Raw genomic sequence first — 11575 nt, forward strand, 5'->3', positions numbered from 1 at the left:
GCTCTTTATATTTATGTTTGATATTTCCGTTTACACAAACTTATTTTAATTTGACGCCGCCATGGCACAGTGCAACAGCGTCTGTCTGTTAACATAACGAATGTGTGTTCGATTCCCAGTACTAATACAAATTATTTTCACCCTAGGGTTAACCCTCGATTACGAAGGGTTAACCTAAAGGCATTGTCTCGAAAATTCGGCAATACGTGCGAAACGGAGTTCTACTAAATTCCCTTTGCTTATCCTGTTATTATTTATTTTCCTGTAGAAAACAGCGAATATACTTTAGTTTATAGAACAACTGTAGAATAAAATTTTTTGCAAAGCTCTCAGCTAAACTCTTCTTTATATTAAAAAGTTTTATCTTTGCAGTCGTTTTCAGGTTAATAACATTGAAACGACGCTACTTTGAATAGTGGTGTAGTTAAATTATGTTTTTTATATTTAATAAGCTTACTATTTGAGTTTGAAGTTGTCTTATTGCGCTGGTGATGCTGTCGTAGCAGCTTCACGCGTTTTCTCGCACTCCAGAGTAGGCAGAAGGAACCTAGTGTTAAGACACATCTACTTTCTTCTCTACGTTCTGGTGAATTCTTGAGGAATTACGTGTTGAACAATGATAATATATGATGTAAATATACATATCCACCTTGTCATCTATAAACCTAGAACTATCAAGTGCGAGTTGGACACCATTCTTTGTAGGTCAACGTCAAGTAAAACTTAATTACTTAACTTTACTTAAACAATGGTACAATTTATTACATTAGCTGGCAGCTATCCTGCAATATATTCAATAGACAACTAAAACTTATATAACTATCCTTATCTTGTATATATAATACCTACATTAGGTACGCTTTACTCGTGAAAACGAGTCCGGAGGTCTAATTTCGCACGTCTCTTATTTTAGGTCACAAAGCTACGCCCACTTTGGAAGTTGACAGATCGGTTTATTCTATGCTAGGATTTTTAGATTAGTTTTCCATTTCTAAAAGTTTAAAAGTTATTTCCATATTTAGTACTCTTTTTATTTATTTTTTTCAGCTTTATTTTTAGCCTGAATTCGAGAGCTCGTTGAGCGACGAAGTTTAACGCTGCGCTATGTCTTACCAGAGCAGGAAAATACGATAATAATTAATTTGAAACCAGAAGTTTTAAAACAGCTTGCGTCGACATAAAAGTGAAGCTGCTGAACAAAACGTTTAAACGTAAAGCATCTCCATTTAAAATTATAAGGCTGATATTGCTATATTTCAGAGTAAAATTAGGCTTATTTTCCACTTTTTACTATAATCTATATATATAAAAGGACTTGTCCTCACTGACTGAGGTAAGACGCACGCACAGCCTTAACCGCTGATGGTAGAAACATGAAATTTGGGCAGATGTTTACTTTCGTAATCTGGACATCCACTAAGAAGGGATTTTGAAAAATTTTAACCCTAAAGGGGTGAAAGTTTGTATGGAAAAAAAAAATAAATCGGCACCGATTCTTATAAAATTTGAAATTTAGATTTTTAAAAGTATTTAATTGAATACGTGTTTCAACGTTTACAAGAATTTTCCCCCTAAGGGTACAAATAAGGAGTTGAAAGTTTGTATGGAAAAAAAAATCGGCACCGATTCTTATAAAATTTGAAATTCAGACTCTTAAAAGTATTTAATTGAACACATGTTTCATGGTTTTCTAGAATTCTTCCCCTAAGGGTGCAAATAAGGGGTTGAAATTTTGTATTGATTTTTTTTTAAATCGGGACCAATTTTTATAAAATTTGAAATTCAGACTATTAAAAGTATTTAATTGAACACATGTTTCATGGTTTATTAGAATTCACCCCTAAAGACGCAAGCGTAGCTGCGCGCGTCCGCTAGTACATATATAAATTAAAACGGCCAAGTGCGAGTCGGTCTCGAGAATTTGTGTTTGTTTTGTAACTTTTCACCAAATTTCATGATTGCAGGCCTTCGGAAATTCCCTAAAGATTTTGCCAAAAATATAAGAAATATTTAACTAAGTTAAGTGAAAATAAAGTCAATTTAAAAATGAAAATCAGTAATGGGTCATAATCAGAAAAAGTGCACATTTTGTGTCTTTTCTTGTCCCGCTACTTTGAATGCGTTTTAAAAATACAATTTTAAAAATAATTTAAATATTTTGCCATTTAAGATAAATTTACTTATTAACTTAAAGATTTTTGTAATATTTTAAATGTATTAAGGCTTTTAATAGTATTTTTTGTTAGTTGCAAAAAACTTTTCAAAATGCTTCCATACAATTTTTCGTGTCCCATTCACCACTTTAATTTTTAAAAATTGATTTGTTACGAATATTTATGGTTTTATTTGATTTCAGATATGTTTATATTACTTTACTTTATGCATAATATTAAATAGAACTACTTTTATTGATACATTATTTAATAAATAATATATATTAATTAACTAAATTTGTCCCAAAATATTATCTTTTTGTTACTCAGGGCTAGTAACGTACAATTAAAATATGAACGCAATTATTTTGGATGGTATTTAATATTAGTTTTTATTGTGGCACCATTATTCTAAAAGTCAATGCTGTCGTAGCTACAACCAGTAGTGTTCTCGCTGCAGTTGAGGGGTTCAAATGTTTTAAAGGGAATGCGTAAAATTACATCTCAGGGTTATAAACGGCTTTTATTTTGGTAAGTATTCTATAATTTCGTTTTCTTGTTTATGTTATTTGCTTCTTTTTACAAAATCTCAAAAAAGAACGTCAGTGCTTGCACATGCAACACGTGGCTTATGAGCAAATATTTAAAAAGATTAGAATTTCTCAGACTTCATTCTCAATTTCGTTATATTTCGTTACGTAACGAAACTGAGAAAATATGAAGCCTAGTTCACAATTACGGTACCAATGTTTTCTTATATATGTTTATAATAAAATTTTATCGAACCGGTGCTTGTATATGGAAGATATGTATATAAGAAAAAAAAATTGCTGGCATATGAAAAAAACTATTAGTGACTTTTCATAACGTAAAGTAACCAAAAATAATGATTTTTAAGTTTTTTTGCTTGTTTGCTTGTTTGTCTATGTGTTTGTGCACGCTAATCTCAGAAACAGCTGAACCGATTTAGTTAAAATTTATTTTTATTCTTTCTGAAATTAGTTGTGATTTTGTGATTATTATTTTTTGATATATATTTTTGTATTTTCAGTAAGCGTAAGCTCCTATGTCAAATGCTGAAACAAATGCTTTTTTTTTTAGTTATAGAGAACGTCTTAAAAAGACCAATCCTATTAAATATGAAGATATGCGGAATAAACACTTACAAAGAATTAAACTTAATTCCAATGATAACGACTCAAATTTTGATATATTTTAATTTAATTTTATCATTAACTTTGTGATCTCTAACTAGAAATATAAGTTTATTACGTTACGAACTAGCATTATTATATTGTTAATATTCTCACTTTGTTATGTTTTCTTCTTACATTTATAATCTGTTAATTCAACGATTGAACCTTTAAAATTTTGATCTGTGTCTCATTAAATAAAAAAAACAATAGTTTTATTCATATAATATCGTTATTTTGTTGTGTATAATGCCTTATGTCATCAGTTTCGTAACAAACTTTATCAGTGTTGTTACTTATCAGTTACGTTACGAATTCGAAAATGTCCACTTTTCTGATTATGACCCTAATATCTATTGTATGAACTTTTTCCTTTCAAATATACCAATACTGTACTTTTCGAATCGTTTTTCAGCACAGTCTTAATTGAGACTTTCAATTAAGTTTGCAAAGCTCGTTGTTATTGGCATTAAAAGATAAAAATATTTTTAGTTTTTCGAGCTTCCAACAAATTGAAATTTTTAACTTTTTTGATTTTGATTTCATGCCATTGGAAAATTTGTAAAATGTAATATACATGAATTAACTTTACACTTTTATTTTAAATCTAAAATGTGTAACATTATACAAAAGCTAGACTTAGACCTAGAGCTAAACACAAAATCGATAAAATAGAAACGAGATCAAAAGAACTTTCGCCATCACGTTTGACTTAGCATCCCCACACGGTGGCGGGTTTTTGTCCTGGCTTTGACTTTGACTTGGCAACTCTGGTCATCAATCACCGCGTCAGCCCAAACAAGTGGATTCGGTACTGATACGCTTTTGTATCGGTTTTCTCGTATACAATTACTATATATATGTTCATATATTTAGAGGGTGCCAAATATCAGACGAGATTAGGATAAATTAATGTTGTTTTAATGACTTTGAGGCTATTACTGCTCAGTGATAGTGTGTAGGATTGTAGACTATGGGTTATTGTTATTATAGGTTCGATCACCATTCAGGGAAATAAAGCTAAGCTATATATTCTTACCGAAATTAGTTAAACGAATATCGATTTCCTTAGAATTCACGTTATCGATGTATATTCAATGATACTGAGTCTCGATAATGGCATATCATGTAAAAGTTTGTTTGCCTCTCATTCATATTGAAGCGAACTTTCTCAAAAGCTCTAATGGAAAACTTTCAATTCGCGAGTAAAGAGCAAAGTAGCAAGTATTTTATGTAAATTTACCTTAACAATTCAGTTCATATGGTAACTGGTTTCCTTGTAGTTCCTATTTTAATATAATTATGTTAGGTTAAAATAAAAGTAAATAATTAAAATATAAATACGTAATGTCCGTTGCGTTGTAGGTTCGATTCCCACTCTGGGGAATTAATGAGTGCAGTAGAAACTTAAATTTAATTTTATAAGTGGGGAACAGAGTGTCTTAACACTAGGTTCCCTTTGTCTACTCTGCTGTGCGAGGGATACAGCGTGATGCTGATTTTTTTTATTCATTTAGAATTAAAAAAAAACATCTTGTACCTATGTAAAATATTTAATGTTATTACAAAACATTATAAAAAATTAGATTTTTTAAACACAAAAAGTTATAACGTAGCGAAACTCTAAGCGTTTAAGAGGCGCGCCTCTTAAACGCTTTCCAAGAGGTGTGAATTTGATTTCCGCTTCGTTTAACTTTTCATACATTTCTAAATATTTCTTTGCTTGGTGTTAAAATTACTTGAAGAATGTTAAATTTAAAATAAATTCTATAAAGACCGAGTTGCTAGTTTGATAGCTCTAACGTAAAATATTTTCAAACTTCGACAGTAACGAGCACTTCAAGGAACTATCTATATGTTTATTTGCTGCAATAATGACGTATTTTCCATATACTCGTATTGCAGAAGACGCAATCAAAGTTTGTAAATATACCTTTCGCATACATTGAAATATTTAATTTTTCTTTTTTTTAGCTTCACGCTGTATCATGCACGTTGCAATTTAGGTAGGGGGAACCTGGGAACCTAGTATTAAAACACTTCCGTTCCCCACTTCGGCGAATTCTGCATTACGTGTTGAATGCCGAAACTCAACGGCGCACTTCTCTCTGTTTATCCTGCTGTGTGCGGGATACAGCGTGAAGGTAAAAAAATAACCTGAGCAACTGTGTAACTAAAATTACTTATCATTGGGGATTTTTGGAGAATATTTCCCGAAAACCTTACGGAAATAGGCAAAAATGGAATACGATGCATACATCGTAAGATCTAGAAGGCTATATAGTTCACGAAAACGAAGCTACAGGCTACAACTTGGGTATATAAGTACAGGTATTATATAAATAAGTACCTCTATATAATATGTATACGATGAAGATAGTTCTTACTTTAGAAAACAAAGTTCATAAAACTTTCAATACAAAACTTTGTAGAAACGGATTTACTTTGCGGTTTTTAACTTTAACGGAAAAATAAATGAACTGTGCAGTTAAGAATACACGTAGTTTTATATTAGAATCTAACTGAAAATAATTTATATATGTAATTATTTACAGCGGCTTAATGTTTGACTGTAAACAGGACGATTGTAGATTCGAATCTAACTCGAGGAAATTAATTGTTTTTATTACCTAGTTGTGGTACCAAGACAATACAAGTATTGACTTCTGCCACTCACAACGAGTTGTCTCTAAAATGTATAGGAATGTTTTGACACTTAGGTGAAGCTATAAAATAATATTTTTACTGAACACGCAATGCACACGAGAAGCTTCCCAATATGACAGGCAGAGGCAGTATGTTTTCAATTTTCTAGCTTCATGTTTATATGGACAAAAAATTTTGTAGCCTCTCGCTTTATCCGTAGCGCGGTAATCAGAGAGAATGTAATTCTAAATGCTACCGTCTTGATTCATTGCGGAAAGAGTGGCCAAACTCACTGCCCCTCTTCGTCTTGTTAAAAGAATATTCCAATCCCCGAGTCGATGTCGGATATATAACCGTCAATCACACGAATGTGCCTTCTAAAGTTTAAAATAAAAATCATCTTAATATTACCATAGATAAAAAAGCTCGTTAATAATAAAACGCGGCGTTTAGTTCCGCCACTCAACACGCAATGCCTCTAGAATTCGGCGAAAAGTGGGAAACTGAGTGTCTTGACACGTGGTTCCCTCTGCCTACCCTACTGTGTGCGTGATACAGCGTGAAGTTGATTTAATTGATTTTATCTTTATACAATTGAAGTTAGATTAGAAAGGAAAAAAGTGTAATTAAAGTATTTCAATTAAATACCAAGTTTGTTTAAAAAGATAAATGAAGCTGCGGTTAGTCTTTCATCAATCAGTTACCTTTTATACTTTTATTTATCTTATATCTCTAATAGTTGTTATTCTGTTTTATATTTAATATATAAGTATTATTTTATATTCAATATATATGGGGACCGTCATGGGGCAGTGCCGCAAGTGATTGTAATCGCGACGGTTGTGGGTTGCTTCCTTTCTTCGATTAGTTTATGGATAATCCAGCTTGGACTTATTTTTGCTGGTTTTGATGGGACAGCGCACGAAAATATTATGACTTTTATGACACTACATTACAAATAGGCAGAGGGAACCTGAATAACTAGTGTTAAGACACTTCCTAGTATTAAATTATAAATAATGATATCATATGAATATATTATTACAATTATAGTGCAGTGGAATACTGTGTTTGATACAACGCAACGATTATATTTAAATTATTTTTCATTTTTCCGGCTCCGGTATAATAAATTATTTCTATAAAGCTTTACAATTCTTCAAAACAACAATCGTAAGTCATTTAAAAAAAATATATTTTATTCTTAGTTTTATATATTTTTTAAATTCTAGAAAAAATAATGATTCATTAGAAAAACAATTTTCTAAGATTCAAACAACTTAGCCTTTTACAAGTGGAGTGTAATAATTCAAGTCCCTCTCGTCTTTTTCTATCAAGAATATTCTCATTCAGCAAAAAACTTAATAGGCTAATAAAGTCAAGTGATTTTTACGTTTAGAAATGAGAATTCGACGAAATTATGGCGAGTTAAGAGATTGTCTGACTGTAGGTATACGTAATGGTTATAGGTTCGATTCTCAATCGGGGAAATATTTTTGGGGATTTTCACTGGGAACCTATGTTAAGACAATTTTCTTTCCACGTTGAAATTTCTGAACATTGAAATTACTGTAAACACTATTGTGGGTTCAATTCCCACTGGTAAAAAGGCAAAGCGTGGCGATGAATAGCGCCACTCAACGATTAATGTATCAAGGATTGGGCGATACGCAGGAAGTGGAGTGCCTTAACACTTAGGTTCCCTGCACCTACCCTGCAACATTTAGGTTCCGTACCCTACCAAAAGGAGGATGCCTAATAAAAAAAATCCGTACATTAAAAGTACATCATAATTTACTTTATGTTATAACGTAATGGCCTTGGTAACTGCTAAGAATATTTTATAGTCCATTTAACACGTACTCCACGTTACGTCGGATATCAAGCCTCGAATAGCCTGTTTCTTATGAGCACAATGCTTTATCGTATTACGAAATTTATTATAATATAGAATTTCTTTTTTAGTACTTCAGATACAAGCCTGGCACTTGGCTATACCTTGCCTTTTAGTTTCGCTGTATCCTGCAAATAGAAGAGAAGGCAAAGGGAACCTATTGTCAGGTCTGTCTGTTTCTCATACACCACGTCATTTACGAGATATTTCATGTTGAATGGCGAAACTTAACGCTTCGCCTTACCTTGTTACCACAGCAATGAAATAAAAATAATCATTCACTCGAGTTATAATCGAATGCACAGCCGTCCCATTTCCGACTAGACGAGACGACGGCACCACTTTTTTAAATTTTATTTTATTCTGTTGTGTATTAATATAGCGAAGTGTCTCAACACTAGGTTCCCTCTACCTACCCTGCTGCGCGCTATACAGCGGATCGCTATAAAAAACGGTTATCACGATTGTATCGTAAGGCTTATAATTTTCATGTTGACCTATACAAATGGCTTTAATTTGATTAAAATTACACACAAAATTATGTGTTATTATTATTGTCCAATTCTCCTCAAGATTAATTACCTCGAATATCGAACCCACAACCATGTATCAGATACCATGTACAGATGAGATCTCAACGTCAACCATAAAATATATTATGTTCTAAAATAACAGCTTCACTTTACGAATTTTATTTTGCGGCTCAAATTTAATTGGTTATAACGTGACAAGGGTTTCGAAAGGCCGTTGACGATCCCTGTAGCAAGACTACTTCCCGTGGAATATCCTGCCATTAGTAATGTTTATATTATACAAACCGCTTTTTTGTTAAAATTATTATTTTTCCGTGGTCGTTGTGCTTTATTTTTAACCGACTTCGAAAGAAGAGGTATATATATATCAGACTGATATGTATGAATGTGATATAGTTAAAATTAGGTGATATTCGATTATGTTGATTGATTTAGGCTTCCAAGCATTTTTGCTGTTTTTCTAAGTGAAATATATTTATCTACAAATTTATTGGATAAAGCGAAGAAAATTTAAATATTAAATCTTTCATTTCTTCGAGAGGGAATCGAACCCAGAACTATGTGCCCTTGACCTCACTAGTATTAGTATATTGCAATATAATAGATATTGATATTTTTCCTCACAAAATATAAATGTAACTATGCTATCAATATATTAGCTAATATTATATAAATAGATTCGTTAAAACATCAACCGTCACGGTTTTAGAAACCAATTTACATACGAATTGGTTGTTTAACGTTCTAGTGAAGACAACAAAAATATTACGTTAGATATATGAGTTATTTAATGCTGTACAGTTGAAAACAAACGTTTTATTCTTATTACTATTTATTACTTGCGGTGTCAATATAAATTATGTTTTTAAAAGCTTTTTATACTTCTGAAAATAGCGAATATTATACTAATTAAGTTGTAGAGTATGTTTGTTCAATACGTTAATCTCAAGAACTACTGGTTTGATTTGATATTTTTTTTTGGTTTTGGATAGTTTATTTATCAAATAGGAACTAATTCAATGCAACCCACACTTAATCGTATTGCACATTTAGAAGAAAAATAAATCTACAATAAATTATAAAGTATTTAAGAAAAACATTAACTAAATGTCCGTAATAATATTAATTTCAAGCCATAATATATTTTTTTTCTTAAAAGCACTCTGTCACGGTCAATAAAGAATCCCATACATTAATTTTAGCGCTAACACGTTTCAACGTGACAGTACACGGTAATTTGGTTTACAACCTTCACGCTCGAACACAAACATGACACGCTGTAAGCTGTTTACTCATGAAATGTGAACTATAGTCGGTCCCAGTAGAATAGAAGTGACGTTTTTACGCCTCTACGGTAAATGAAAATGCATGAAAAATTGGACTTGTGTCTGGACTTGACAGTGTTTCACGTTTTCAATAATTGTGTGCAGGAGTAAAAGTTTGACTGTAAGTGCGACACGAGGTTGTGAGTTCAATTCCCACTCAAATATACGTTATATAAATCCTACATTTTAATGTCGTTAAAATATGTAACGAAAATAACATCACTTATATTTTTATAGCACTTCATTTTATGGCTCAATTTTATGTGAGATTAATGTTTGGCTGAATTTAACCTTGACTAATAAACAAGCAATCTTATCTGAAACCATTCTTGTCAATAATCTTTATTTAATATCTGAAAGTGGGGAGCAGTATAGGGAACAGTAGGTTCTCAGGTTCCCTCTGCCTACCCTACTAAATGCGGAACACACTTGAACACGAACGTATGAATTAAAAAAAAATAACGAACATAAACACAAAACATAACAACTTTTAACAAACGCAAACCAACTTTAACCACCAGGTCAAAAGTTAAAGTTATTAAATAGTGACATCCGGTAAAAAAGCTCGGCAAAAGCTTCATATTCCAACGATAACATTGACGATGTCTCGACTGACGGACGGACAGACTAATCTAGTTATACAACTCCTAACGGTCGCTGCTACTAGTAACTGAGTTATTACTGTACAGATTATATGTTGTTCTAACTTGTTTTTGTTTAAGGTTAATTTTATTGTAATTTAAGTTAGGATAATACATTATAATTTGAAGTAATAAATTTCAATTTCATTTATTTTATTATCAGCTTCACGCTGCATCCTGCACACAGCACCTAGTGTCTTAACAATCCGTTCTCCACTTTCCGCCGAATTTTCATTTTTTATGAGCAATATAATTCTTCTAGTGTGTAACTAAGATGAAAAAAGTTATTATCTTACTGATGACATTTGAGGCCAGTTATGGTGCACAAGCGTGTGATTGTAAATGCGACATGCTGCGGGTTCGATTTTCATTTCTTTGCTGTGGTGTCCAGATAAAAATCCCGTCGTTGAGTTCCACCACTCAACACGCAATGCTTCCAGAATTCTGAAGAAAGTGGGGAGTTAAGTATCGAAGCTACCTCTGCCTCCCCGCTCTATGCGGGATAGAGCGTGAATCTGAAAAAAAAACTAAATCATATTAATTCTTAAAGCTGGATCACGTCCGATTATATCTATTTATAACGTTCAGAATAATAAACTTGTTCAAAGGCAACATTTGGTTTGTTTCACTGGAAAGTAATTTTTAAACAGGCGAAGTGTAACCAAACAACTCTGTGTTGATGCTAAGTATTTATTTTAAACGTTTTATATTTAACTACTACTAACTGAGAGACGCTTCGGTTAGTCTTGATGTGGAGTGGTGGGTGGGTATTAATGGATGTAGTGGGTTCTATTATTTTTTTATAATAGCAGAGAGAATCTAGTGTCTGGTCACTCCATTCCCCAACTGTCCTTCGGTGGTAAGCCACCTAAAAAAAGCCTAAGGTGTTGACTGCCGAAAATCATGATCGACCTTCTCACAGTGGGAATCAAACCGACAACCGTCGCGCTTACAGTTAAACGTTGTGCTAGTTACAAGTTGTGGATGCATTTTAGGTTAGTTCGGAAATTTTAGGAATTATTAGAAATTTTGAATTTTAATAAGCAATTAAAACTAAGAGGATACACATAGTTAAAGCAGGTGAAGTGATTTCTAGTTCTACGAGTATACATAATGTAATATCTATTACATTTACTTCTTGCTTTTGTTCGCAAACGAAAACGAAAGACAAAATTCAATATTGATTATTT

General features: G+C 32.2%; 1 protein-coding gene across 1 annotated transcript in view; it reads left to right on the forward strand.

The window, feature by feature from the left end:
- Window positions 1–11575, forward strand: part of LOC146530639 (neuroglobin-like) — a 68063-nt gene that overhangs the window by 23164 nt on the left and 33324 nt on the right. The gene's annotated exons all lie outside the window — the stretch shown is intronic.

The sequence above is a fragment of the Heliconius melpomene genome, chromosome 16 (genome assembly GCF_056956725.1).
Source record: "Heliconius melpomene rosina isolate 202511_hmr_F chromosome 16, ASM5695672v1, whole genome shotgun sequence".
NCBI lineage: Eukaryota > Metazoa > Arthropoda > Insecta > Lepidoptera > Nymphalidae > Heliconius > Heliconius melpomene.